Source organism: Ictidomys tridecemlineatus, chromosome 8, assembly GCF_052094955.1.
Source record: "Ictidomys tridecemlineatus isolate mIctTri1 chromosome 8, mIctTri1.hap1, whole genome shotgun sequence".
Taxonomy (NCBI): Eukaryota; Metazoa; Chordata; class Mammalia; order Rodentia; family Sciuridae; genus Ictidomys; species Ictidomys tridecemlineatus.
In genome coordinates this window covers 43,201,183-43,227,827 of record NC_135484.1, presented here as the reverse complement: position 1 = coordinate 43,227,827, position 26,645 = coordinate 43,201,183, and the positions used below count along the sequence as shown (strand labels likewise).

Genomic DNA, 26,645 nt, shown 5'->3' with positions numbered 1-26,645 from the left:
CTTAGGTGTTGTCTGGCACACACTAAATGTTGTCTGTTGTAAATTCTGGTGGTGGTGGCAATGATGAAGAGAAGGAAGAGGAAGGGCTGCAGGAGGACTTTACAGGCCTTATCTTCTCTTCAGCTATATTTGATGATCTTTATTCCTGAAATCATCATTTCAGCCTCAGACCTGCACTCTTGGAGTCTTTGACTTTCTGTTGTCTCCACACTCAACCAATTAGTTGATAAGTTCTGTGGATTTGACCTTCTCTCTTCATGCATCTCTTACCCTATTTCATTAACAAAATGTTTATTGTGAGTTTGCTTCTTCCCTCAAAAACTGACAAGGACTTCTTGGCCCTGCTGTTCCCTTAGTCCCCTCCACTCCGGGAGGTGCTCAGTGTTGTCAGCTTGCATAATGTAGAAGCCTGTGCAAAACCCTTTCGTGTCTGCCCATTGCCTGTCAATTAGCACAAAGCCTTTAACCCAGCCTCTTTTAGTCTTTTTCTTTTTTTCTACTGTGACCAAAGACCAGACAGGAACAATTTTAGGAGGAAAAGTTCATTTGGGGGCTCAGTTTCAGAAGTCCCAGTCCACAGATGGCCAACTCCATTCCTTGGTGCCTGAAGTGAGGAAGAACGTCATGGCAGAAGTGTGTGGTGGAGGAAAGTGGCTCAGGACTCGGCCACCATGAAGAAGAGCAAGTGTCTCCCCTCACCACAGACAAAATATGTACCCCAGAGGCATGCCCTCAATGACCCACCTCCTCCAGCTATGCCCTACCTGCCTATGGTTACCACCCAGTTAATCCCTATTAGGGGATTAACTCACTGATTGGGTTAAGGCTCTTATAACCCAATATTTTCACTTCTAAACCCTTTTGCATTGTCTCACGTATGAGCTTTTGGGGGATACTTAATATATAAACCATAATACAGCCCTAGAGCCTTGGGAATTTCTGATTCATCTTTTTTTATTTATTGATATACACTGAATACTCTATTCAAACTAGGTTTCTTATCATTACCTGAAACCTTTTCAATTTCAGATTGTGCTACTTTTAGCTCTGGTCTTGGGCATTAACCAGAATTTCAGTTTCCTCTTCTGTGAAATGAAAGCAGTAATAGACTCTACTGTGCAGGGAGGCCAGGAGGATCATGAGGGTTATGGTAATGTGTAAAGGATTCAGCACTGCACCTGGTGTGAAGTAGTTCATAGTAAATATTACGATGAGTGCTGTAGTTTATACTGATCTTTTACAAAACAAACAAACAAACAAACGAATAATAAACTTCCTTCATTTCTGTTTTCTTTTAACAAAACAAAAGCCACTCTTCAATTCTGAAGTATGTTCTCAAACGCTGCCCATTTATAGTCCTTTCTTACTCCATCAATTAGATGTCTTCTCTCCTCCTCTGAATCCTCACATGATCCTTTTTCCTTTGTAAATTACATTATTACATGGCCTATAATTATTTTTTGCACTTAAAAAAGAAAACATATGCCTGCAACCATCCTTACTTAAAAATGACAATAAAAATTCTTAGACAATAAATCCCTTGAAAGTAAAGATGGCTATTTTACTCATTTCTGTGTCATGTACAGCACCTAGTGGGCCCACAGGGAAGATTCTTAGTGCCTCTTCAATTGATAACATAAGTTTAATGGATAAAATAATTATCAAGTTTAATTACAAGCCTACTTTTCTGGACTACCTGTTGCAAATCCCAGGAATCCTACATTTGGAAATAATAACCATATAATTGGTGTAAAATACTTCCTAAAGTCCCCAGCCTCTGTAAGGAGCACCTTAGTAGGAAAGCTTACCCTTAGAACAATCAAAACTATGGTATCTAAAATTCTTAGGAAAAAGTTTCATATTTGATATCATATTTGATATATCACCATTAAGAAGTCAAGATCAAAGCAATTCACACGAGAACTTTGTCTGCACTCCTTTACACATATTAACAGTGGTGGTTGAATGACTCACCCATAATTATTTTCAGTGTTCAGCGTACTGTTCTTAGTCTGATCTTATTTTTTCTTCTTTCCTGACAGGTAACATTGCCAGGCTTGCTGTTATTTTCCCTTCTATTCTTCTGCACCCACCTGTTTTTCACTTGCGTGTGGGGTGGTGGTGGGAAGTTTAGGGACGGAAGATGATCTCTTCTTGTAGGAAGACTCCAAACTCTGCTACCTTATTTCTTCTTCCTCATCTGCTCCCTTCGAAGGTAGCCACCTGTACCTCGTAAAAGTTTTAGATGCAGAAAGCTGCTGATTCTAGGCTCCAGATGGAAGAAATGTATTTCCTCATGTTAAACTTGGGATCCTGTGAGCCTTTGAAAACTCCTGTAGTAGACCAGATCATCACTAAGATTTTGAAAAAACAGAAAGGTGAGATAATGGGGAAAAATTGCTTCTTGGATTTATACTTTTGATAATATTCTCTAGTTGTTATGGTCTCTATATAGACTGCCTATTAAAGAATCCATGCCCTTAAGCTGGGTAACTGAGGACAAATCCTCCTCCTCCTAAGGGAGTTATTATGGATCCAAGGACTAGTGTGTAGAAACTCTTCAGATGAGGGTCAAGGGGTTCCTTGTGCTCACTGCTGCTGCTAAAAAGGTCAGATCGCAGTGTCTCTTACCCTAGTCTGCTACAGACTCATGATTGAAAATTGTTGCCCTCCACAGGTAATAGAATCTCTTTAAAGACATCTCTCTAATGTATTTACTTTCCAGACAGCAAAATGCCAGGCTGCTAACAGATGAGTTGTTTGTACTTTAAAAGTTTACTGTTCCAGTTAGGACATTCTTGATGGCATTTTATATTCTCTTTGCCGTGCAGCCAGCTGATTCATGCTGTATTCTGAAGGTTATGAGTCTCCATGTGATGTTAAGAACTATACGTCTGAACCATTAAAGAAGAAGTGTATAAAATGCCGTGCTGCTCAGTGGAAGTATATGAACCAGAAGTATTTCATTTTATGCCACAGCTCTAGTTATATTTGTAGCTCTTGAGCACTGGCAGTCCTTCTACTTTCTTTCACTTTTGGAGTTATAGCTGTCCTCCCTGTCCAAACACATAGAGCAAGGTTGTTACCAGATAAGCTCTTTATATTTATTATATGTATTCTAAATGCAATTTAAAAATGCCACTACTTACTGAGTTACTGCTCTATGTAAGTTTTTCTGATAGATGTCAAAAGGCAGACAGCAACTGTTTAAGACATGTTTCCTGCTCTTTGGGAACTTATAAGTCCACCCATACTTAAAACACATGGCAGAATGTGTTAGAGATTACTAGAAAAGTACAGAGAATTACAAAGGTTCAGAAAAATAGAGAAACATATGTGTTTGGGAGATCTGAAAAAACTGCAAGAAAAAAAAATCTTTTGAGATATGAACTGAAAGCTGAGTAGGATTTGAACAGATGGAGTTTGTTTGGGATAAGCAATTCCAGGAAAAAGGAAAACCAGGGATTCAGCTACAAAATTGGGTAGTGGAAAATGCAATGAAAGGACAATGTATAGCCATGCTGAGGCACTGGGGGCTTGCAGAGGAGTAGAGGGACCACTTAACCTTACAGCTCCTTTCTCTAGTTAGTATGCAGTCATTGCTGGGGAGGGATAATCCAACCACAGACTACATTTCCCAGATTCTCTGGGAATAGAGGCAAAAGTGACAGGTCATTTCCAGGTCTCATGTACTAGTTAGATACTGATTCCCAAGGTGACCTTGAAAGACTCATCCTGAATTTAGTGCTAGTTTGTTCAGCTTGGATACTGAATGACTGAGGGGAGTAGAGTACTCTACCTCCTCTCTTACCCCAAATAGGAAAAAACCCTTCAATGTTTTAAGCCACTGAGATGACTGGGTTTTCTTAAGACAGTCTTAACTTTTAAAGGGAGAGGTGGACCTGGCACATGTGTTTGAGAGACAGCAAGATGTAGTGGCAACAACTGTGGACTAGAAGACATGGGTTTCACCTATATATTTATTCACTTATTCACTCATTTGCTCATTCATTTCATATTTATTGAGATTTTACAAGCTCTCATAGCTTGAGCTAAATGCTGGCGATGGTATGATTAATAATGCATAGTTCATGGCCCTATGGAGCTTACAGCTACAGGAGGAGAATGAAATGAAACCAGGCCGTGATGTTGCATTGCAATGCCTCATTTTCCAAAGTGTAGTCCTCAGATTATCAGCATGAGCATCACTCGGCATCTCGTGAGAAGGGCAGAATCGCAGGTCCCACTCTCAAATAGTGGAATCACAACCAGCATTTTGACAAGATACTAGGGAGATTTACATGCACATAAAGTTTGGAAAGCTCTGGTAAAATGAATGCTACAGCAAAGACATGCTCAGGGACAATGGGAACCCAAAGGAAGACACTTGGCCCAGACTACAGAGTTTTCAGAAGGCCTGCTAGATGAGATGATGGCAGAGCTGACTTCTGAACAGCATGTCAGTCAGAAGTTTGTTCAGGGTTGGGTAAGCCACTTAGGATCCTCTTTGTTTTCCTTCTCTGTAAAAAGTGTGATAATATTCAAGGTTGTTTTGAATTTCAAGACTTTCCAAGGTTGTTGTAAGTCTCATGTATGCAAAAGTAAAAATTCTTTGAACACTCAACGGCTGTATATGAATGTAAAATCACCTTTTCTGCTTTGGTTGCAGTATAGAAAAAAATATGTTCTTTGGTACAATAATGCATTCTCAATAATATTTAGTAAGAAAAATTACCTACTATGAATTCTTTGTTTTGATTAAATGTAGAACCAGAGGTGAGTTTTTCCTCTTCTACTCACTGCAGAAGAGTCTCACATCTAAACAACAGGACCGTCGGTTGGCCAAATATGGTATCTGAGGGTTAGAAAATGCAGGTTTCTTTCAGGAAACCACTGAGTGGTACAGAGGAATAACACTGCAGGAGCTCATGGGGTCTGAACGTCAATCATGTGGGCCTTTGTATAGAGTTTATCCAAAGCATAAACCGAGATGGTGAGTGTGTTAAGACTTTCTTCTGACTAGGAGAACATCAATTCCTTGACACAAATAAAAAAATTGAACTAAGTTTATTCAGAGTTAATATAATCATGGAAGGGTAATGAAAAAAAAACCCACAAAAACAAAAACAAAGAACAGTAATAATGAACAATGCTAGTGACCTAGTAGCACAGTCTCCTCCTGAATGAAGCTTCACAACCAACAGGTATTTTTAGACTTTACAAGGTTTCCAGAGAGGCTCTTGTGGCCCATGGCACAGTAGCATGAAATGACCTATGCTTTTATGCCTCAGTACTTCTCATATATATATATATTTTTTTCTTGGCCGGTAGGTTATTCTTTTTCTGGATCACTCAGTGATTTCCTGAAAGAAACCTGACATTATGATTCAGACCATATGAAACCTTTATTGACCAGTGTAGGCTGGTTTAGGCTCTTCTTCAGTCCCCCAGGCAGTTGAGAGAAGTACGTTGAATTCCACTGTGTGTCACTCAGTGTTTATCTCACATTCGACACTATGAGAGCCTGATGCTCGTTCCTGTTTGTAGCATGTGGCATGGTGCCCAGCATGTAGTAAGTCCTAAAAAAAGTTTGTTGAATGAACATGAGAAAAAGCAGCAACTTTAAGAATGAATAAATAAACAAAACTTTTCTATTAAACTGATAGAAGCTTAGCTACTGGTTACGTCTCCCAGAAACAGAACCTTGTCGAATAACTTTTTAAGAACATGTTAAAAGAGATAGCAGTTCAAAGATCTTGGAGGCTCTATCTACAACATGCTAATTAATGTGAACATAGCATTATCAATTGTTTAACCCCAAAATCTACTTCAAAGAATTATCCTAAGGATATTAAAAATGTGCACAAAGACCTCGTTATAAAATGCTCATTTTATTCTGTTTGCAATAACAAAAATTTGTAGAGGAGCTAAACTGCTAACAATTGTGGATTAGTTAAATTATGAAATCAAATTAAAGCGATTATGTAAAATGTATTTATTAATTGTATTTTATATTGAATATCAAATATAAAAAGGAAATTATCAAATAGTATATTTACTAAGTTTCCATTAAAAAAGAAAAAAATCAAATGCCTACAAAGGGGGGTATGGGAAGAGATATACACTAAAGTGTTAGATTTTTTTTTTTTCTGATTGACAAAATTTGGGTCATTTTGATTTCTGTTGTGTTTGCCTCTAATTCCTCAACATTTTCATATTAAATTGAACTAACTGTATAATAATCAACTTTTAAATTAGAGAAGGAATGATGACATTTTTTAAAGAAACCATCTCTTGAAAGCTCTCTTAAGCATTCCCGACATGCTTTTCTGTCCCTTGTTTTCCTGCTCTGGTAGATTTGCCAGAATATTAGAGGCTGGCAAAGAGAGGATAGAATTAAAGAACAGAAGGTCTGGGAACCTGTTCAACCCATTCATTCTGCTTTAGGTTAGTTCTGAATTCAACCACCAAAAGTCTGGTTTGGGCTGGTTAAGTTGTCCTCTTGGGACCCTGATAGGGCTTGCAGTGGAGAGAAAGGTATGAGCTAATTGCCAAAGATATTGGCATATAAGTGCTTGTGTGTGATGCAGTTCTTAAATATGGTAAGAAGTAGAGGAAGAGGATGGAACTGCAAAAATTTGTTCTGTAATATATGTGGCTTTCATTTTTTAAAAATATTATTTTAGTTGTAGATGGACACCATATCTTTATTTTTATTTATTTTTATGTGGTGCTGAGGATTGAACCCAAGGCCTCACTCATGTGAGGCAAGTGCTCTGTCACTGAGCTACACCCCCAGCCCATGGCTTTCATTTTTTATTTGTTCTTTTTATATATACATGACAGTGGAGTGTATTTTGACATGTAATGCATACAGGGAGTATAAATTATTCTAATTAGGATCCTATTCTTGTGGTTGTACATGATGTGGAAACTCACTGGTGGTGTATATATGAACACAGAAAAGTTATGTCCAATTCATACTACTGTCTTTTCTACTTCCATCCCTTCTTCCTTCCCTTCATTCCCCTTTGTCTAATCCAATGAACTTCCATTCCCTCCCCCACTTATTGTGGGCTAGCATCCACATATCAGAAAGAACACTCAGCCTTTGATTTTGGGGGATTGGCTTGTTTCACTTAGCATGATAACCTCCAGATCCATTCATTTACCAGCAAACATCATAAAGTCATTCCTTTTTATGGCCGAGTGATATTCCATTGCATAGATATAGATATAGATATATCACATTATCTTTATCCAGTCATCTGTTGAAGAGCATCTAGATTGTTTACACACCTTAGCTACTGTGAATTGAGCTGCTATGAATTTTGATGTGGCTTTCTTAAGAGAATGGAAAAGGATGGTTCTGGAAGCAACCATGAAAAGTAAGATAGATTGCAACCACATCTACAGATCCTGAGGTACAGAAAGCATGAGAGAACTAATAGGTACTCTTGAAAAGGCCCAGGGGATGTGAAGTCCTGGTAGGATCCAGTTTCAGTTAGGCGTGGTGCTGTTAGTTTCAGATCATAGTGGTCTTGCCCCTCAAGTTCATGTGGCTCTTCCAAAGACTGTACGCATTTATGTGCTACTTAGAGGATAAGTTATTCCTGTGGGAAAGTGCCTATGAAGCATTAGACAAGGTTCCTGGCTTTCAGTAACTTACACTAGCTGGGAAGTCATGCCAAACATGCATAAAACATGTTAGTGTTGCATTGCCACAATTGACAGCCCCGGTCTTTAAAACCAGCTCAGCTGTATCTTCAATTTTGAACTCCTCAACCTTGAACACAGTCCCTGTCCCTGAGTCCTTCCTACTCTTTTGGCTGGTGTCGGACCCAGCAAGCTGAAATTCTGTGTCATGAAGGAGAAGTCAGACGGTGACTGTCCCGCAGGGAGGACTTAGGGAAGAGAGATTGGAGGGGCCAACAAGAGCTGGGATGGGGATGATGCATGGTGATGAATGAGATTGTCATAACCAGTTCCCAAAAGATGAAAGAGATTTGCTTTGTAGAAACCGGGAGCAGCATGAGCAAGGATGCAGCAGTGAGGAGGAACACAACATGCATACTGTAACACAACACTTTTTGCATAAGAAAATTGTTTCTGGTTTCTCTTGCCCACATTTTAGAATTGTATATTGGGGGTATAAGTTCCATAGAGAAAAATTCACTATTTCTAGCGTGTAATTAAAAGACTTTATCTATGTGTTGTTGTGTATCTAATATCACAATCAAGATGCAGAACAGTATTGTCCAATAAAAATATAAGATGAACTCCATATGTAATTTAAAATTTCTAGTAGCCATATCAAAAAAGAAAACAGGTGAAATTTATTTTAATAATTGTTTTAGTCAGTTTTTTTTTTTTTTTTGCTGCATTAACTAAAAGATCCAACCAGAAAAATTATAGAGGGAGGAACGTTTATTTAAGGGCTCATGGTTTCAGAGGTCTCAGTCCCTAGATAACCAGCTCCATTCCCCAGGGCTCTAGGTGAGGCAAAAACAAAACAAAACAAAAAAACAAAAACAAAAACATGGCGGAATAGTGTGGTAGAGGAAAGCAGTTCACATGATGATCAGAAAGCAGAGAGAAACTACTTATAGACACAAAATATATACCCCAAAGCCACTATTCCCAATGTCCCCCTCCTCTAGCCACACCCTACCTGCCTTCAGTTACCACTCAATTAATTCCTGTCGGAGGACTAATTTACTTATTGGGTTGAGGCCAATCATTTCTCCTCTAAACCTTCTTGCATTGTCTCACACATAAGCTTTTGGGGGACACCTCACATTCAGACCATAACAATAACATATTTTATTTGAACAAATATGTATAAGTGTATCAATATGTAATCAAAATTAATGACTAATATTTTTACATAATTTTCCCCCATGTCTTTGAAATCTGATGTATGTGTTTTTTTTCACCTTCAGCATATCTGAATTCAGACTAGTCGCCTGTCAAGTGCTTCACAGTCACATGTGCCTGTGACAACTGTATTAGTGCAGAAATAAACCATTCTTCTTATACCCAAAAGTTATCTTGTGCCCTTTTATAATCAATCTGTTTTTTCTTCCCCGAGAACAACTGATCTGTTTTTTGTCCTCAAATATACTAGAGTTCTCTTTGGAATTAGAACTAACCATCACACACACACACACACACACACACACACACACACACATATACACACAAGTATAAAATCTCATTTAGTTTAATCACATAAAAAAATAAATTCCCATAGTTTTAAATCAACAATGTCACCTCTGTATGGACACAAAAGATTTGAAATCAAGGTCTCGAAGAGATATTAATACACCCATGTTAATAGCAGCATTATTCACAATAGCCAAAAGATGGAAGCACTCAAGTGTCCATTGAGAGATGAATGGACTTAAAAGAAAATTGTGGCACATATATACAATGGACTATTATTTCAGCCCTAAAAAAAAAAAAAAGAAAGGAAAATTCTGGCACATCCTGTGACATTGAAGTCATCATACTAAATGAAATAGACCAGTCACAAAAAGACAAACACTGTATTATTTTACTTATATGAGATAACTAGTGTAGTATAATACACAAAGACAGGAGGTAGAAAGGTGGTTTCCAGGGGTTGGGGAGATGGGAATTTATGGTTTAATGGGCACAGTGTTTGCTGTTTTACAAGACCCAAAGAGTTCTGGAGATCAGTTGCAGGACAATATGAATGCACTTAACATTACTGACCTGTAGACTTATGAATAGTTACATATGATACATATTTTATGTTTATGTTTTATACCACAATTTAAAAATATCTTCATAGCAACATCTAGATTGATGTTTGAACAAAACCCAGGTTCCATGGCCCAGCCACAGTGACACAGAAAGGTAACCATTACACCACAGTTTTCTCTTTTCTAGACTATCTGATAAATGGAATAAAAACTCCTTTCTTGACTGCCGTGAGGGGACAGCTTGCTTTACCATGTGCTCCATGCCACATGACCTTCTGAGATTGGCTCATCCTTGTTGGATGGTCAAGAACTTTATTCCTTTTATATATATATATATATATATATATATATATATATATATTTATAATTGAGTAGTATTCCATTGTATGGGTATACTGGGATTTCCTTATCTACACACGGACATTTGGATTGTTTCCCGTTTTCAGCTATTATCACTAAGGTTGATAAGAGCATTCAGTCATAGGACTTTGTTCCTAGTTTATTTTTAATGAATATTATCTAATACATGCTATCATATAGAATGCTCAGAGTACAAGTACTAGGAAAGCAACCTCAAATTATATTAATAAGATCTAAAATAAGTATGGCTTTAATTCAACGGATAAACAACATCATTAAAGTCCCAGATTCTTTCTCTCTTTTCAGGCCTTCATTCTTCTGTGTGTTGGTTTGGTCCTCACATGAGCCTCACTCCTGGTTACGATACAGCAATGAAAGTTCCAAGCACACTCCTACCTAAGAATGTCAGAGGTAGAAGGTGGTGGTGGTTATAGTTGGGATCTGGAATATCCCTGAAAAGCCCCTGTGTTAAAGGCTTGGTCCTCACACATGGTACTTTTGGGAGGTGGTGGGACCTTTAAGAGATGGGCCCCTATGATAAGTCTGAGGTCCCTGAAGGAATGCCCCTGCAGCAGATTATGGGAAGCTCCTCTCTCTGTTTCCTGGCTGCCGTGGTGAGGAGACAGCTTGCTTTACCACGTGCTCCATGCCATCAAGTGTTGCTTCACCACAGTCCCAGGCAATGCAATCAACTGACCATGGACTACACACCCCAAAATAGAGAACCAAAACAAACCTTTCCCTTTGTAAAGTTCACTATCCCAGGCATTTTGTTACAGTAATGGAAGACAACATTTTTCTTCATGCCTTTTTTTTTTCTTGAAGGCCAAGGAATGTTTCCCAGAAGTCCCCCAATAATTTTTGTCTCACTATTCATATCTGAGAATTAAGTTAAAAGCCAGAAGTGCATTAAGTGACTACAATTGATGGTAAGAACAGTGGGAAACCATGGTTAGCTTGGAGCCTTCAGAATCCGCCTTTTGAGATGAAGCTTGTATAATTCTCCCTAAGGCACACCATGTGCAGAGACAAGCGGACACGGGAACAAAGTTGGGTTTGGGAGGGAGAATAAATCCACATCTTGCTACTTTCACACTGATTCTACTGCTCCTAGTTCATGCCCTGCTTAACAAAATATTCCATTTTCACACAAAGGTTAATAAAAACAAAAAAGAGAGCCCCGGTCTTATCTTTTAGAATAGATAAATAAAATTGGACTTGTTCTTCTTTCCAGGCTCGGTTCTAAATTCTTTCAAGCATTTATTCATTCAGCAACAATCTGCTAGGCCCTTATTCCGTGGAATGTTTTGCAGGGAAAATAAAGAAGGATAAAATTAAGATTCTTGTTCTTACTGTTTTACAATCTAGTTGAGGAGATGAAAAGTGCTAAGTTAAATCACCACTGAAGGTATAAACAGCAGTTCTACATAACTGTGCAGAGCAGGATGATGATGAATGGTTAAATGACAGTAAGTATTGTAGCAGTTCAGAGGAGGACAAGATACCTGCGGGCTGCAACGGGCTGAGAAAGCCTTGCAGAAGAGGAGGGATTATCGATGGGCCTTGACAGCGAGGATTGGCACAGGCAGACAGGAGCAAGGGAGGGCCCCAGCTGCAGTAGCAGGAGCTATTCAAACAGGGTGATAGAGCAGCATAATGTCTGCTTGTATCCAGGATGTAATCCAGCAGTCTGTTCAAATAGATTTTTTTTTTTTCACTGACCCATTAGACAAATATTTTCTGTGTGCCCATTAGGTCTCAGGCAATGTCCTAGACAAAAGGGGATTCTGCAGGAAATCAAACAAGTAAAAACTTCTCCCTCCTAGAGACTGTGTTCTAGTGGAGGGAAGACAGGCATGCAAATAAGAAAAATATGTCCCATGTGAAGTGTCATTGAAAAAAATTCAGGAGGGAGAAGCTGTAGGAGCGGGAGGGTGTTGTGACTCCGGGGACGAGTCTAGACCTGGGAGTCTGCACTGCCCTGGCTTTTCTGACTTATTTGCAAGGATACAAGGCAGGGTGAGATGAGCCTTAAGACTTTCAAGATAGGTGATGGTCTTGTGGCGCTGTGAGTGTGAAGGAGAGGAACAGGGAGGGGTTGGGCCAGGAACAAGCAGGCATCACTGCCCACCCTGTTCCTGCCAATCCTGAGGGGGACGCTGGGGAAGAAGGCTCGGCTTTATCCTGAGCTTATGAGACGCCTGGACTTCTTTACTGTCGCCGTCCAGGAGGGGAAGTTGAAAATAGTAGGAGTTAAGACTGGAAAAACAGATTGGAGCCATGTCATAGAGGGCTTAAGTATCCAGGTAAGGGGATTAGATGTGGCTTTAGGGACCTAGGAGATGGCTCAAGTCTTCTTGGTTTGTGTGTCTATCTGTCAGCATGATAAAAGCAAAACGTAGAATGTGTCCTCTCAAGCATTTCTGAAGGAGAATTTAAAAATTTTGAAGTTCCTGATGTGTTACAAAACAGAAGAAAATCCAAAACAGGGTAGCTAAAATTGGGCCTAAAATGTTTAAATTCAATAAATTTGTGCTTTTTCAGGCAATAACACAATTGTGCCTTTTATAAGGTGTTACAAAATTTATTGAAAAAAAAATTTAGTTCAGAATGTGCTTTCAATAGCAGCTTTAGCCACAGGAATGTTACTCAGAGTTGTCTGACAGGTGCATCTCTGCATCTCTATGTGTAGCCTTATTGGCCATAACGACCTCCTACTTTGGGCAAACCTTCAACTCTTGCTGATTTTCTGGTTGCTCATCGTGGAGTCTTTTATTATTCTCTGTCCTCTGCTGTCAGTGTCCTTTTGATTTTATTCATTTGTTTGTTTGCTCGTTTAATGACTTCTGACTAACCCCATTGCAGTTATGACCCTTATGTTTTAACTGTATCCCACTTTCCTGGTTCTGGCTCCTTGCCTGGTTCCCTCGACCTGCTGCCATTCCCAACCTGGCATGACAGATGGCCATAGGCTAATGGCAAGGGCACTCCATCAGAGCCTTGGCACTGCAGTCACTTAAGGCAGCAGAGAGGAAAACATGAATAGGCAGTGTGATGCTTTCCATGGCTCCTGTACAGTGCCAACTCTTGGCCAGACTGTTTGTCTACCTAAACGAATCTCTGTAAGAGAGACTTTGTGTAAACAAAAATCTCCCTTCAATGCTCAAAGTTTCAATTCAGCACACAAGGTTGTATACAAACGAGTGCTGGGTACCAAGGGGGATACAAAGATGACATGACACTGTTATTGCCTTCGAGGAGATTATCCTTCAAGGAGGGAGATGCTAACCTAAGCAGCAAATGATAAGTCCAGATGGGCAAAGTCCTGTGGCAGATGTCCAAATCAAGCCTTGGGAAGCAAATGGACGAAGCCAGGAACTTGACCATGTGAAGGATTCACGGATGGTGTAGATCAAGTTTGATATGTGTGTTTCTAGGTCTTGAGAACCCTGTGCATGACAATCAGTTCTTGCTAATTGCTTTGAATACGTTAGCAGACTCGTGATTTCAGCTTTACATATAATCACTACAATAAGGAATTTATTCCTTGGATAGGATTAAAAAGTGAGTCAGATTTATGGTAGAGGAGATGACAATGTAAAAAGGGTATGAAAAAAATGGCTCATTATGATAAAATTATGGCTTATATTAATCAATAAATGCAAATCTCCAAGGTCAAACAATATGTAGACTATTTTGATCATTCCATTATCATGGATCCACTGTGCCAACTTCAATGATTATTTGTCATTCAACCATTTCAGGTAGTAACTTATTCACCTGAAGTCAAAAATATCTATCCTTTTTTTACTATTTGTGGCCAAGACTTATCAGAAAAAAAAAAAAAAAAACTTCAAATTGTTCTTGAAGTTCTGGAAAAGAATCCCTCCCCCACTTTGGAAGTATACTGTATGAATTACTTGAAGTTTTCCAACTGGAATTTTAAAGATTATTTAAAAATAACTACATTATCAAAACAAACCACCTTACCTTTTTGATAAAAGAAGAAATAATTATTATTTTAATACTGCAGGAAAACATATAGGAAGATTTACTTTGTAAAACACAGTATGCATTTTCCCTACCACTACATGCTCTGGGGAATGCTGTACCTAATGTTAGGCCTAAGTTCATAGATGAATCTGTTGTGTTCATAGATGAGCCTCATGCTAACCTTTTGTGTTATTTGTTCCTATATGCATGTATATAGGAGAAAATGTCATGCTGTTTCCTATTAAGGGGCTCAAGTATGACCTGCATATATAGATTATGGTGTGCAACACATGAGTTTTATTTTTTTTTCCCTAAAACTATAATTTCTATTTCAAGTTGTGTTTTTCTGGGGTGTTATAGATTTTAATCTTATCTATCTTGGAGTTCTTCTCATTTCCCTCAGGGTTATGACTAGGATCTGGGGATCTTCACTCTGTCAAGATATTAGAAAACAGCTTGTCTATTTCTAAACATTCAAATTGCTCTCTCTGGTTTCACTTTCATTTCATGGAGATAATACATATGTACAGGATGTTTGGATAAAAACTTATCTCATTAAGTAAAAGAATGAACTACACAAAACAATAAATTATTTAGTGCCTTAAGAGGTAACACAATTGCTACAAAACTGGAGCTTTACAGTTTCTGACAGATCTTCCTTCCTGAGACTTTATGATTTTATGGGCAATGTCCTTAATGCCATCCTTAAAAGTGATATGATGCTAACAAGTACAGTTCCTGAAAGTGATTTTAAAAGGGGCCAAAGCAATGTTTTCATGACAGAGTTCTCTGCTGGTATGGCTCAAACCAGGGACCATATTTGGAGTACAAAGACAAATAGAAGTCAAATTGTCATTCAGTTAAACTGAACATTTCTATTTGTGATTGAAGGAAGGTAAAGGCTAGAAATCCACAAAAACACACAAACCCAGGCAGGCATAGTCTTGGTGTTTAGAGGTCCCACCATTATTAATTTGAATCCAGTTGCCAACAGCTTTCATGTACAATATGACCTTCTGACCTTGGAGTTGAGAGCCGTTTTGGAGCACAGGACAAGAAGAATGAAACACACGTCACCTGCGTGATTTGTGATGTGGCTTTCAGACAGTGCTATTATCAGCAGGTGCCATCTGGTTGTCGCCTATTTTTACTAGTTATTTTTGAAATGAGGTGCTGAGCTCATTTGTTTCTGTGTTACTGAAAGTGAGTATATATGGTAAATAAGTAAATGTCATGCATTTTAAAAGAAAGAAAAATTTTTTTAAATTGTTATTTGCTTCTAAAGTCTAAATTCTGAATTTTGGTGGCTCAAGACTAGTGTCCATATGTTCTAGTTCACTGTAGTCACCTCCCAAGGTAAGCTCTTTAGGGCTGTGGGAATGCCTCCAGTTTCAGATACAATTTCTTGCAACCTACTCATATTGGTACCTTGGGAACCTGGGCGTTGAAGTCCTTGCTGGCGTATTGATACTTAGGAACTGCAAAAACGTACTTACTTATCTGGCTATGTGCATAACTTTCCAAGCTTCCTGAGATCCAAAGAATTTATTTAACTTAGAGGTATACTTCAAAATTTTTAACTTTCAAATATTTTTTTGTTTAAATACAAGAAATTGCAGAGAAAATTTTTTATAGTATATTTGCCACTAAACATTAACAAAGGGTGACATTCTGTCACATTTTCTTCCATTCTTTTTGTTGGGAGGGTAAGACTTGATGTATAATTTATATATAGTTATAGATCTTAGGTGTGCTGAATGATAGATTTTGATAATTATAGAAATCCATTTAATAATCACCCAAAACATGATAAATAAATCAGTCCCGTGATTCCTCAAACTTCCCTCATTTCACTTTCTTATCCACCTCTCCCCTCCCACTTTTCCTCATCTCAAAAAACAACAATTTTGTGATTTTCGGGTTTTGTCTGGTTTTGGATTTCTTGTAGATTAAACCATCCAGTATATATTCTTTTGTACCTAGCTTCTTTCACTCAGAGTAATGTTTTTGAGATTCATCCATTTTGATGCATATTACACTAATTTGTTTCTTTTCATTTTGAAAAGTATCTCATTGCATTTATGTTTGTTCATTCTACCTGTTGATATGGACCTTTAGGTTGTTTCTAGCTAAGACTATTGTGAAGAGTCTTATACACGTCATCTAGTATATGTGTGTACATATCCATACATGTATTATGGATATATTACATATTTTGTGATAGTACTTATGGTGTAAATACTTAGACATGGGAATGCTGGTTCAGAGGGCAGGTGCATATTAAGCTTTATAGGAAATGTCAACTGTTTTCCAAAGTAGCTGTAACATTTTACAGTCCCACGAGTAATATGTGGGAGTTCTAGTTGGTTCACATCCTCCTCAACATTTGCTATTGTCAATCTTTTCAATTATAGCAATTCTAGTGGTTTTAATTTGCATTTTTCTTATGACTAAAGATGTCAAGTACCTTTCATGTGCTCAAGCACATTTGTATATCTTTACTTTTGAAACGTTTGTCCAGGTCTTTTGTTTCTATTTATCACTATTTTTGGTTTGATTGTATTTTTATTACAAAACTGTAGGAGTTCTTTATATTCTGGATACAAATCCTTTGCCAGATATATGCACTGCAAATATTTTTTCCCATTCTGTTACTTGATGTTTTTATTTTTTGTCTATAATAACTTGTAAAGATATTCTTCAATGTTTTCTTTTAGGAACTTTAAGTTTTAGCTTTTACTTTCAGTTCTATGATTCATCTTGAATTAATTTGGTGTATGTTCTCAGGGTTCTTATTTTGTTCTCTCATCTGAATATCTAGTGATCACAGAACCATTTATTGACATTTTGCACTAATTAAGTGTGGTCTATTTCTAAATTCTCTCTTCTGTTATATTGACCTATTTGTCTATCCCTTATGCCAATGGAATACCACCTTTTCTTGTTTATTGTATTCTTTTTACTAAGTTTTGATGTTAGATGATCTAATTCATCCAGGTTTGCTTTTTCTAAATTGTGTGGGCTATCTAGAAGGAATATTGTATTTTCCAGTACATTTTAGAATATGCTTGTAAAGTTCTATAAGAAAGTCCTTGGATTATATTCATTGTATTGACTCTATAAATTCATTAGGGAGAATTGACATCTTAATAATGTTGACTTTTTCAAACCACTACCATCATATATATCTCTTCCTGTATTTAGAGCTTTTAAGTTTTTTTTCCTTAATTTTTGTCTCTGTTGTTGTTGTTGTCAATGAAAAAGTTTTGTTTTTGATGCTACTATCAATAGCATCATTATTTAAATTTCTATGCCCAATTGCTTGCTGCCACTCCACCCAATTGCTTACTGCCAATGTATAGAAATACCACTTATTCTTTCTATTGACCTGGTCTTTTAGGATCTTGCCAAATTCATTTAGCAGTTGTGGATGGAACTTCATGGATTTCTAGGCTTTTCTATAAGGTGAACATTTCATCTGAAATTAAAGGCAGTTTTACAAAATCTTTTTTGATCTTTACATCTTTTGTTTCTTTTATTTGTTTTATTGCACAGATGATAAGATTGTATTATATTTCTTCTGGGTCTTTTATTTCTTCTTCGTTTCCTCAGTCTCACTTGTACCTTTCTTTTCCCCAACATCCACATTATCTTTTCCATGGTCCCCAAACTCCCATTATTCTTAAGATGTTCACATTCCCATATCACCTTAGGTTAGTCATATTCTCATTTATAATCAATTAACATTTCCAAGTATTCATGTTGACAAAGCTCAATAAGGTACCCTTTCATCTCTGACTAACAGGAGAAAATTAAAATGCCCCTTTTGTGGGGAGGCCTGCACCTCACAGCCAGGAAACAACAAAATTCTAAGTGGGCAGTGAATTCTAAAGCAGGAAATTTAGTATAAAATTATCTGAATAAGTAAATTGCAAATAAATTCAAAAGTGACTATTTATTACTCAGAAGTCCCAGGCTATTTCTAAGGGCACCTTGACACCACCTAATTGTGGAGATTTAAAAGTCCTATAAATTACAAGTCATCGAGATAATGGTTTTATTTGGTTCATTTAAAACGATAAATTGATATAAAAATTTTATTCATTGCAGCAGATGCTCCCTCATATTACAGCTATTATAAAGAAGACCTCTCCATTCCAGTAAAAAATTACAAGCTGATCATTGCCTGCAACTTGTGAGCATAATTTTACCTTAAAGTTTATAATTGACCAAATTAATCAATTCATGTATATGGTGATATTTTCTCTAAATTAATTCAAATTTCTTATAGCCGTAAGACCATCAAATGATAAATTGAAATTGTTTCACCAATAAGTAGTTCATAAAACAAATAGAAATTTCTTTGACAAGATGAGAATGCTGATAAAATACCCAGAGCTCATTTATTTTATGAATTTATCCATCTATCTAGCTACTTATTTATCTGTGACAGTTCATAGATAGATTCTAAAATAAAGTTAATTAGTATTAGTATATATTAATGTACCAAGACTTCAATCTTTAGCTTCAATTAATTTTTAGTTCTTAAAATTACTGGATGACAATGAAAAATTTGTGACAAGGGAAAATGCATTCTACATCTTAATTTTTTGGTATTGTTCACTTTCCAATTATATTGGTAGTCTTAGCATAAAAAGGACTATGGCACTTGTACAGGTTTACATCACCTATGTCACAGTAGACTCATCTGTGATGCTTCTAAATATCTTACTGTACCAGCCATACCTTCTGCTCCTCTGTGAGACATGTGCCACCTGCTCATATCAACCACTTTCCATTCTGGTCACTGGCACCATTGTATTAGTGTGCTACTGCTGCATAACAAATTACCACAAGCAGTGACTTAAAACAGCATAGAATTATTAGAACCATTCTGTAGGTCACAGTTCACATGGGCTCAGTTGGATTCTCTACACAGAGTCTGTTACAAGGCCAGAGTCAGAGTGTTGCTCAGGGAAAAAGAACTGTTTCCAATTTCAATTTATTGTTACCAGATCCAGTTTTCTAGTTATAGGGATAATGTCCCTTTTGCCTTGCTGGCTGATGGAAGGGGGATGGATTTTACCTCATAGAGGCTGTATGCGTATCCTTTCTATGTGCTCCTTCAAGCCAGTAACAAAGAAATTCCTTGCACTGAGTGTTCTCTGTGCTTTTTTTTTTTTTTTTTTTTTTTTTTTTTGACACTGGGAATTGACTCCAGGGGGATACTTAACCACTGTCTCCCTAAGTTGCTTAGGGCCTTGCTAAATTGCTGAGGCTAAGGCTGGCCTCAAACTTGGGATCCTCCTTCCTTGGCCTTCCAAACAGCTGGGATTACAGATATATATCATCACCATGACTAGGTTATTCTTTGGGAGCTTGAAGGTCATTTTTGCTAAATACCCTGACTCTTCTTTTGGGTCTAAATATGCCCAATGAATGACTAGAATGGGATGAAAAGGCTTGGCATCTCTGTCTTCATATCGTGTGTGTCTCCTTTGTTGCCTTAAACTTTGGGTTTTATTCTACTCAGTTCTGTATGTTTTGTCGGAAAGTGTAATAAAGGATCAACTTGACCTAAACTTCCCAAATCCCTCTCTTTTTCTTTTTCACCTGCTTCAAGGCTAAAGAAACCTACATTATCATTAAGTATTCAAGAAAACTGTCCTAAGCAGGGTAGAAACCCGAGTTCCTGTAAGATCTCCACTTATTCCCACAAAAGACATGAATATTCTTCCCCTGTATTAGCTTGTCTCATTATTCCTAATCCATAACTGTAACCCCTCAAACTGCTTGGATCATGAAGCTGATCTGAGAGCAAAGCTCCCTTCTCTGCATTCTTTAGCTACTAAAAACCTTTCATGTTGCTCAACATTCATCTCTCAGATATTAGTGGGTTTTCTTTTTTTTGGGGGGGGGGGAGTTTCCAATCCTGGATTCAGTAATGAGGGAAGAGCTTTTAGGACCTACAAAACTCTTATTAGGCTCCAACTCCTAACACTGTTGCATTGAGGATTAAGTTTCCTACACATGAATGTTGGGGGCACATTCAAACCATAGCAGAGCCTTCCAAAAAGGGGTCAGCAGAGAAAATTAATCAGAGCACAGTGGGAAAGGAAGAGGTTAAAGAGCCAGAGAGTGAGGGCAGCAGGAGAACCGGTGGGGGGGTGGGAGTGGAGGGGGGTAGACAAGACCTGCAGGCCTGCAGGTCAACTCATTCACTCATTTCTTCCTCTTTACTCTGTTCATACTTCCTGGAGTCAGTCAGTCTCTCTCTCTCTCTCTCTCTCTCTCTCTCTCATATTGTCAGCATATTATAACTTGAGCCAGCTAGAATGGTAGACACGTCTTTGCATTTTACCTTATTCTAAAGTCTTTTCACATATTTATTTTTTATGTAACCATTCTTTAGTGCTTAGGACGGTTTTCTTGAGTACTTAATGATAATGTTAATTTAAACAGTGAAAATAAAAGCATAATAAAAGGTGAAAAAAGATCTTGTTCACAACTTGAGCCAAACAACTGTCTAGACTGGTATGACTGGAACTTTACCAAGAACTTCTTGCACGATGATTGGTGGCTAACACTTGACCCACAGTATAATTAGTAGAGGTGTTATTTGCACTTTGCTTTGTAAATTTATAGTTGTGCTAGCTACTGTTAAGGTCCATGGTTCATCCCAGTACAAGGAAGAAATTTCTTCCACAACATCCTCTCTTGTTCCTGTGGAGCTTCAAAGCAGAAGTTCCTCAAATGTTGCACGGTGCGTTAACAGAATGTGCTCTGCAGATCCAACTCCTTTGGGGTCATATTTTTGGGGTGTCCATGAAATAAGAGTCTCAGATTGTTCTATGCTCTTTAGAGCAAAATGAGGTACCATCATACCATGGCAATGTCCCACCAGGCCTTGCCCACAAGGCATTCAGCTGTCCAGTCTGTTAGGGGGCTTGAAGAGCTGCCTCAGATGCACTGGTCAATACAGGTTTGTTAAGGGCTTTGATTTTTTTCCTGACTGATGTTATGGGAAAATCCAGACACCCACATGTGGCTCATGCTCCCTGCTCTGGTGCTTTGCTCCCCCACCAGAAGTTGGCTTCATGCCTCTCACCTCCCCTGGCAGTGGGGCTAGGTAAGAGCATGGGTCTCATTCCTGCCTGGCACTTAGCAGCACTGTCAGAGACAGTGGTGTATCATCAAATCCCTACACATTTCCAAGAGAATGATGCCTTTCTGTAAAACCCTGATTTACATGGTGTGGCCACAAATTAAAAAGATAAATTTTGTTTTGGCTTATTGGGATCATTCTTGAGAGAAAATGTTTGAAATAAAACTCTCCAAATGGTCAAATGGTCTGTGGTCTACTTATTCCCAGATATTAATCTCTGCCTACAGTGCTGTAAGGCTCTTTGCCTCATGAAAAAAAAAAATTCCATTCTTATGAATTTAGTTCATTCATGTGGAGTCAACCTTATAGGACTATTATTACCTTCTTTATTGTTTTGTGACAAAATAGAATTTAAAAGAAGGAAAGGCATTGGCAACTCATTTTGTGGCCCAGTTCATAGAAAGGGAGACAAATGATCTTTTCTTAATCTTTAAAAATATACAAAGCTCTACTAAAATAGAACTTCATATTATGTTTTGCAGTTATTAACTTAGGAGGTAATGGGTTTCCACTTACTCCTGATAAAAGCTTCCTATGTTAACTCCACCTACTGCATAATGTCTTGGCATGATGTGCAGAATTTTCTTTGTTATATAGTTAGTGATTGGCAACTTTTCCTTTATGCATTTCAATTTTTAGGCAAAGATAACTCCATGAGTTCTAAGATTGCAAGCTTGTGTTCTCCTTGAAATAGAGAGCAAAGCAGTAAAAATATATTATTTTTAGATTGCTTGTTAATCTTCTATTTTATTATGTGCCACACATACATTATTCAGAAAATTTTCGTAAAGCATGAACATGAATAAATACTATGATTCTTTCTTTACCACTAACCTAATATTTCTAGAAAAATGTGATTAAAAAGAGGTTTGGCATAAAGCTCTTTTGCTTTCAGTCTCAATATTCCTGGATCCTCACTCCCAATTTATACAAACCTAAATTTCATTTAAACCCTCTTCCTCACTGACATGAGAACTGAGAGGAGGGAGAAATGAGTGTAACTGATGGGGGTGTGTGTCTCATCCTTTTTGAGATTCCCAAAGCTTCCAAGGCCTGGGAGAAAGAAGTGAATGCTGAGGAGGGGAAATTAGTCTTTATGTACGAATTGATTTGAATTATGAAGCTAGAACACAGGGATTCATTCTTAATGAATATTTAACGATGGTGACTTAAAATTCGTGTAAAATGTCAAATCCTTTCCTTTGGCAATCTCAGTTCCTAAGGAGCATAAGATTTCTATGTCATGACACAATTCTTGCCTTCTTCACTGGAACTGTGGCCTTTCCACATGAGCTACTTAGGAGATATGTATTGATTGTTAGGGCCCAGAATAATGGCAAATTATTCTATCCAAAGTGCTGGAGAGTCCCGCTTTGATTTGAGAGGAGAGAAAGAATTGAGGGGTTGATTGCCATAATAATTAGAGTGTCTTAAGTAATGAAGTGGAATTTTTATTATTTTTTCTTTCTTTTTTTTCTAAATGTTTAGGCATATGCTACAAATTAGGATAGACTAAGAGAAGTGTTGATACATTCACTTAAAAAGTAGAATCTATGGTTCTGAATGCCCTTAGAGTAGAAGAAGATATCCACAAGATCCAGAAGTCATGGAATAATAAACACTGTTTTTACTTTTAATGTATGGAAGGCATATTTCACTCTGCTTATTATATAGAGTAAATGGAAGGAGGAAACATTGAGAATACTATGAAATCTTGCGTTTCTGACTCAGGATACTATTTAGAATGCTGATTGCCATTCACATTTTATGACTATGAAACAATATGAGTTTTATAAAATTACTAAGTTTATGAGAGGATTAAGCAGGTTTTACTTTTATAGTTGTAATGTGTTCAAATGCGTTTGCATCAAATGGTAGATATAATTTCTCTTTGTAATTGAAATTTAAATCCCAGCATAAATATAGTGCTTAGAAAACTATTTTATGAGCCTTTCTTTTATAAGGATCTTACATGGAAAGAAGGTTACACAGCTGGAGATTGTTTAGAGACAATTAAGACTTATTGGCTTTTCAGCTCATGATAAAAAGCAGGGCTCTGAGACTTCTGGCATCTTGCAATTGTTACCCAGGTGAATTTTTTTTTTTTTTTTTTTTTTACTATACTAAGCTCTTTACTATTTTTTGAAAACATGTAGCATCAGAGACTTAAGGGATGATCTATTGGAGTTAAAGCCCATGGTGAATGCAAAGAATGCATTTGTCTTTAACATGATTCATTGAGGATGGGCCAGAGACTCTAGACATCTTTTTAAGACTATTACTCATTTCTTTTCCTGAGGAAAATATTGAGGTATGCTGTTAGTTTTTAGCATTCTCTGCCTCCTACTTCTAGCTCCTCTGAAATGGTACCAAAATGTAGATTTTTAACATCTACCTCCTCTTCTCTTCTTCAGACTAGGAAAGAGGCTGCCTGATCTAACACACCTGTAGTTACAGGTGACAAGTCCTGCTCCCTCACAGGTTGAAGTACAACATTAGAGAAGCACGTGGAGGCAAGCATATAAAGCACGGTTTACTTAAAAAGGGGTACCACAGACTGCTCTGGGGAGAGAGAAGGGGGCCATAGCTGGTATCCTGGTATCTCAAGAAGTGAGAGTGTTCTGCCTTTTTTATATGTTCTATATAGCCAGCTGTGGTGGCACATGCCGATTATCCTAGTGGCTGGGGAGGCTGTGACAGGAGGATCACGAGTTTGTTCTCCTGCTCTCTTCCCCTCATCTCTCTCCTGCATGCATGACTAGACCCAGAGATGCTCTGGTGGAACGGTCAAAAGGTGAGAAGCAGATGGACAGGTAGAAGGGCCAAATGGAGTGATCCAGGCCAGAAGCAGCCCAGGACACATTAATTAACAACTTTTACAACTCCTTGGAGGGAGGGACAATTCCTGGAACAGGTTACCTTATCAACAGATTGGAGCAGGGCTAAGTTATCTTAAGAGTGGAGGAAGGGCTCTGAAGGTATTAACATTTCAATCCCTCAGGAGATCTAACTTCCGGGACCCAAATTGGCCTCCATTCCCTGAATGCAACTCTTGCCTATCTGCACTGACTATCTTTCTTTAATTCTACCTTTGTTTAATTCACAACCAGCTGAATAGGTGACTTAGTTTGATATCCAAAATATTGCTGATAGGGGTAAGGACTTTAAAATATGGCTGATTGTCATTTGTTTTATGTTTATGAAACAATATTAGTTATAAAATTACTAATTTGGGGTGTCTCTAATGAGGGATTTTCAGAATCCATTGTAAAATATTTTCATTGAAGGCATCTTCTGATATCTCACAAGTCAGACCACAAAGTGGATACTTATGTACACAAATATCTTCACAAAAAAATCCTCTTTTATAGTTAAACACATTAAGATGGCAACTGGTTCCCTTTACCTTGTAGCAAAACCACAGTGGCCACAACACTCAGGTATGAATACATAAATCTGAAGAAATTATCGTTTTATACTATTAATGTAACCAGTAGGAAAAAATATCTTGCCTTATTCTTAATAATGTGAGGTTGGATATTATGTGGACAAGGATGAATCTATGTTAGAGAAGTTTGCTTTCCAACTTGAAATTTTTACCCTTATTTGATTTAAATCTCTATTTTAATGTGACAGGATTTATGTCTTGATATGTAGTTCCAGGCAGCATGAATACCAAATTAGCTTAATTTGTTCTATTAGACTAGTACTATGTGTCTGTTAACTTGGGGGGGAACATATTGAACTTGTCTTTGATTTGAAATTTCCCGCAGTGACTAGAGATGGTGTCACAAATGCTTCCATCTCTGTACTTCGCTTCTGCTTGACATGGTTTTGTTCTCCTTGACAGACATTCAGTGGTAAAAAGTAGTGTAATTATTAATTTCCCACTTGACATCGTGTGCATTTCAATGCTAAGCTACCAGGTAAAAGTGTCACAATCCGTTTCTATTGTATTTATCCATTGAACTTCACAGTGTTCCTAGCAAACCCTTCTTGTGTCAGAAAGAAGGTGACTGTGACATGCAGATACCAAGTAAAATTAACTTTATTAACAGTACTTGACCTTTCATAAAATACTCAATTTTGTCAGCTACTTTACTTAATGATGATAGTTCAGAAAAATTAACATGCATCATCTTATATTTCTGGTGTTAACTAGGAAAAAAAATTATTTTAGCAACAGCTGCACATGGGTCTGTCACATATTGAGCAAATGCTACTCCCTGGGGCTGCAATAATTGCCACGCTCTAGTAGGTACAGGGAATACCAACCACCCTGCTTTTTTGCAGTGATATATGGCAAGGGACAATTGCTTCTTACAAATGCACTATTGATTAATTGCCCTCAGAGTTACATCTCAGTGGCATTAATTTGAGTGTTACTGCAGAGGTGAAGGGCACCATGCACCAAGGTGTGAGTAGGAGCCTAAGTTTCAGGTTACCATGAGGCCTAAATTTCAGCCCAGTAGAAATCACCTGTGATCTGGATAGAAAGAAAAAGTGACTTGTCTAAATCAGTTTAGTGTGGGGAAGTAGTCAGAAAACTCTGGTTTGTAAGGGTTATTTTCTAGTGACAGGGCAATTCAGCAGAATGACACTGAGATAACAATTTCCTTATCCAGAAAATGGAAATAGAAAATTCTGACTACCCTAGTGCTATGTGCAGGAAGACATACTAAAACACTTTAAAAACAACTCTAAAAAGCTAAATAATAAAACTTACCTTTTTTGATTTTTCCAGTGGAGGACCACAGATAATCAAGAATGACCAAAGCAACATAAAAATGACTGGATACTTCCACAAGTTCAGTGAAGACCATCCTATGGAGAAAGAAGGAAGATTCTCTGTGTCACTGAGACATTTGAAAGGAGAGGGCTTTTCTCAGTTTCTTTGGAAGACTAGTCAAGTGACAGTCAAAGTGCAGTTTTTAGAGATTTTGAACTTGAAGTTATAGCTCTTGAAAAGTTCATAAAATATCTAATTTGGAGAAAAAATATAGATATGAATGATAGATATGATTTTGAGAGAGTGGGGAAGAAGAATGCAAAGCTTCATGGTCATTTTTTTTTTGTCCATGTAGCACCTGTAAATGAAAGAAATTAGCAAACTAATAAAAATTGATTGAACATTGCCTTTAGGACAATTTTGGGTATACAAATATGACAGTGATTTCGGAGGCACTTGTTTACTTAACCACTACATGAAAAGGCCGATGTTGTAAAGAAGAGGTCAGATAATTCTTCTTGCTGTGGTCAGGATGAGGTAAGAGCCTTGGGGTGGGAGTGCAATGGAAGGGCCTGCAGATGACAGCTGGGACAGCTGAGGTCCAGAGAGATAATATACAATTTGGAGAGTCAATGAGGAAAAGAGGACAGAGTAGCTTAGATACTTAAGA

At 37.6% G+C, this 26,645-nt stretch overlaps 1 long non-coding RNA gene across 2 annotated transcripts in view; it reads left to right on the top strand.

Annotated features, from left to right (window-relative positions):
• The window catches only part of LOC120889124 (uncharacterized), a 167,203-nt gene that overhangs the window by 90,011 nt on the left and 50,547 nt on the right, over positions 1-26,645 (top strand). For both annotated transcript variants that reach the window (XR_013424914.1, XR_013424915.1), the window contains exon 2: positions 25,991-26,512. This is a non-coding gene — a long non-coding RNA (uncharacterized LOC120889124). The remainder of the gene's footprint in view (positions 1-25,990; positions 26,513-26,645) is intronic.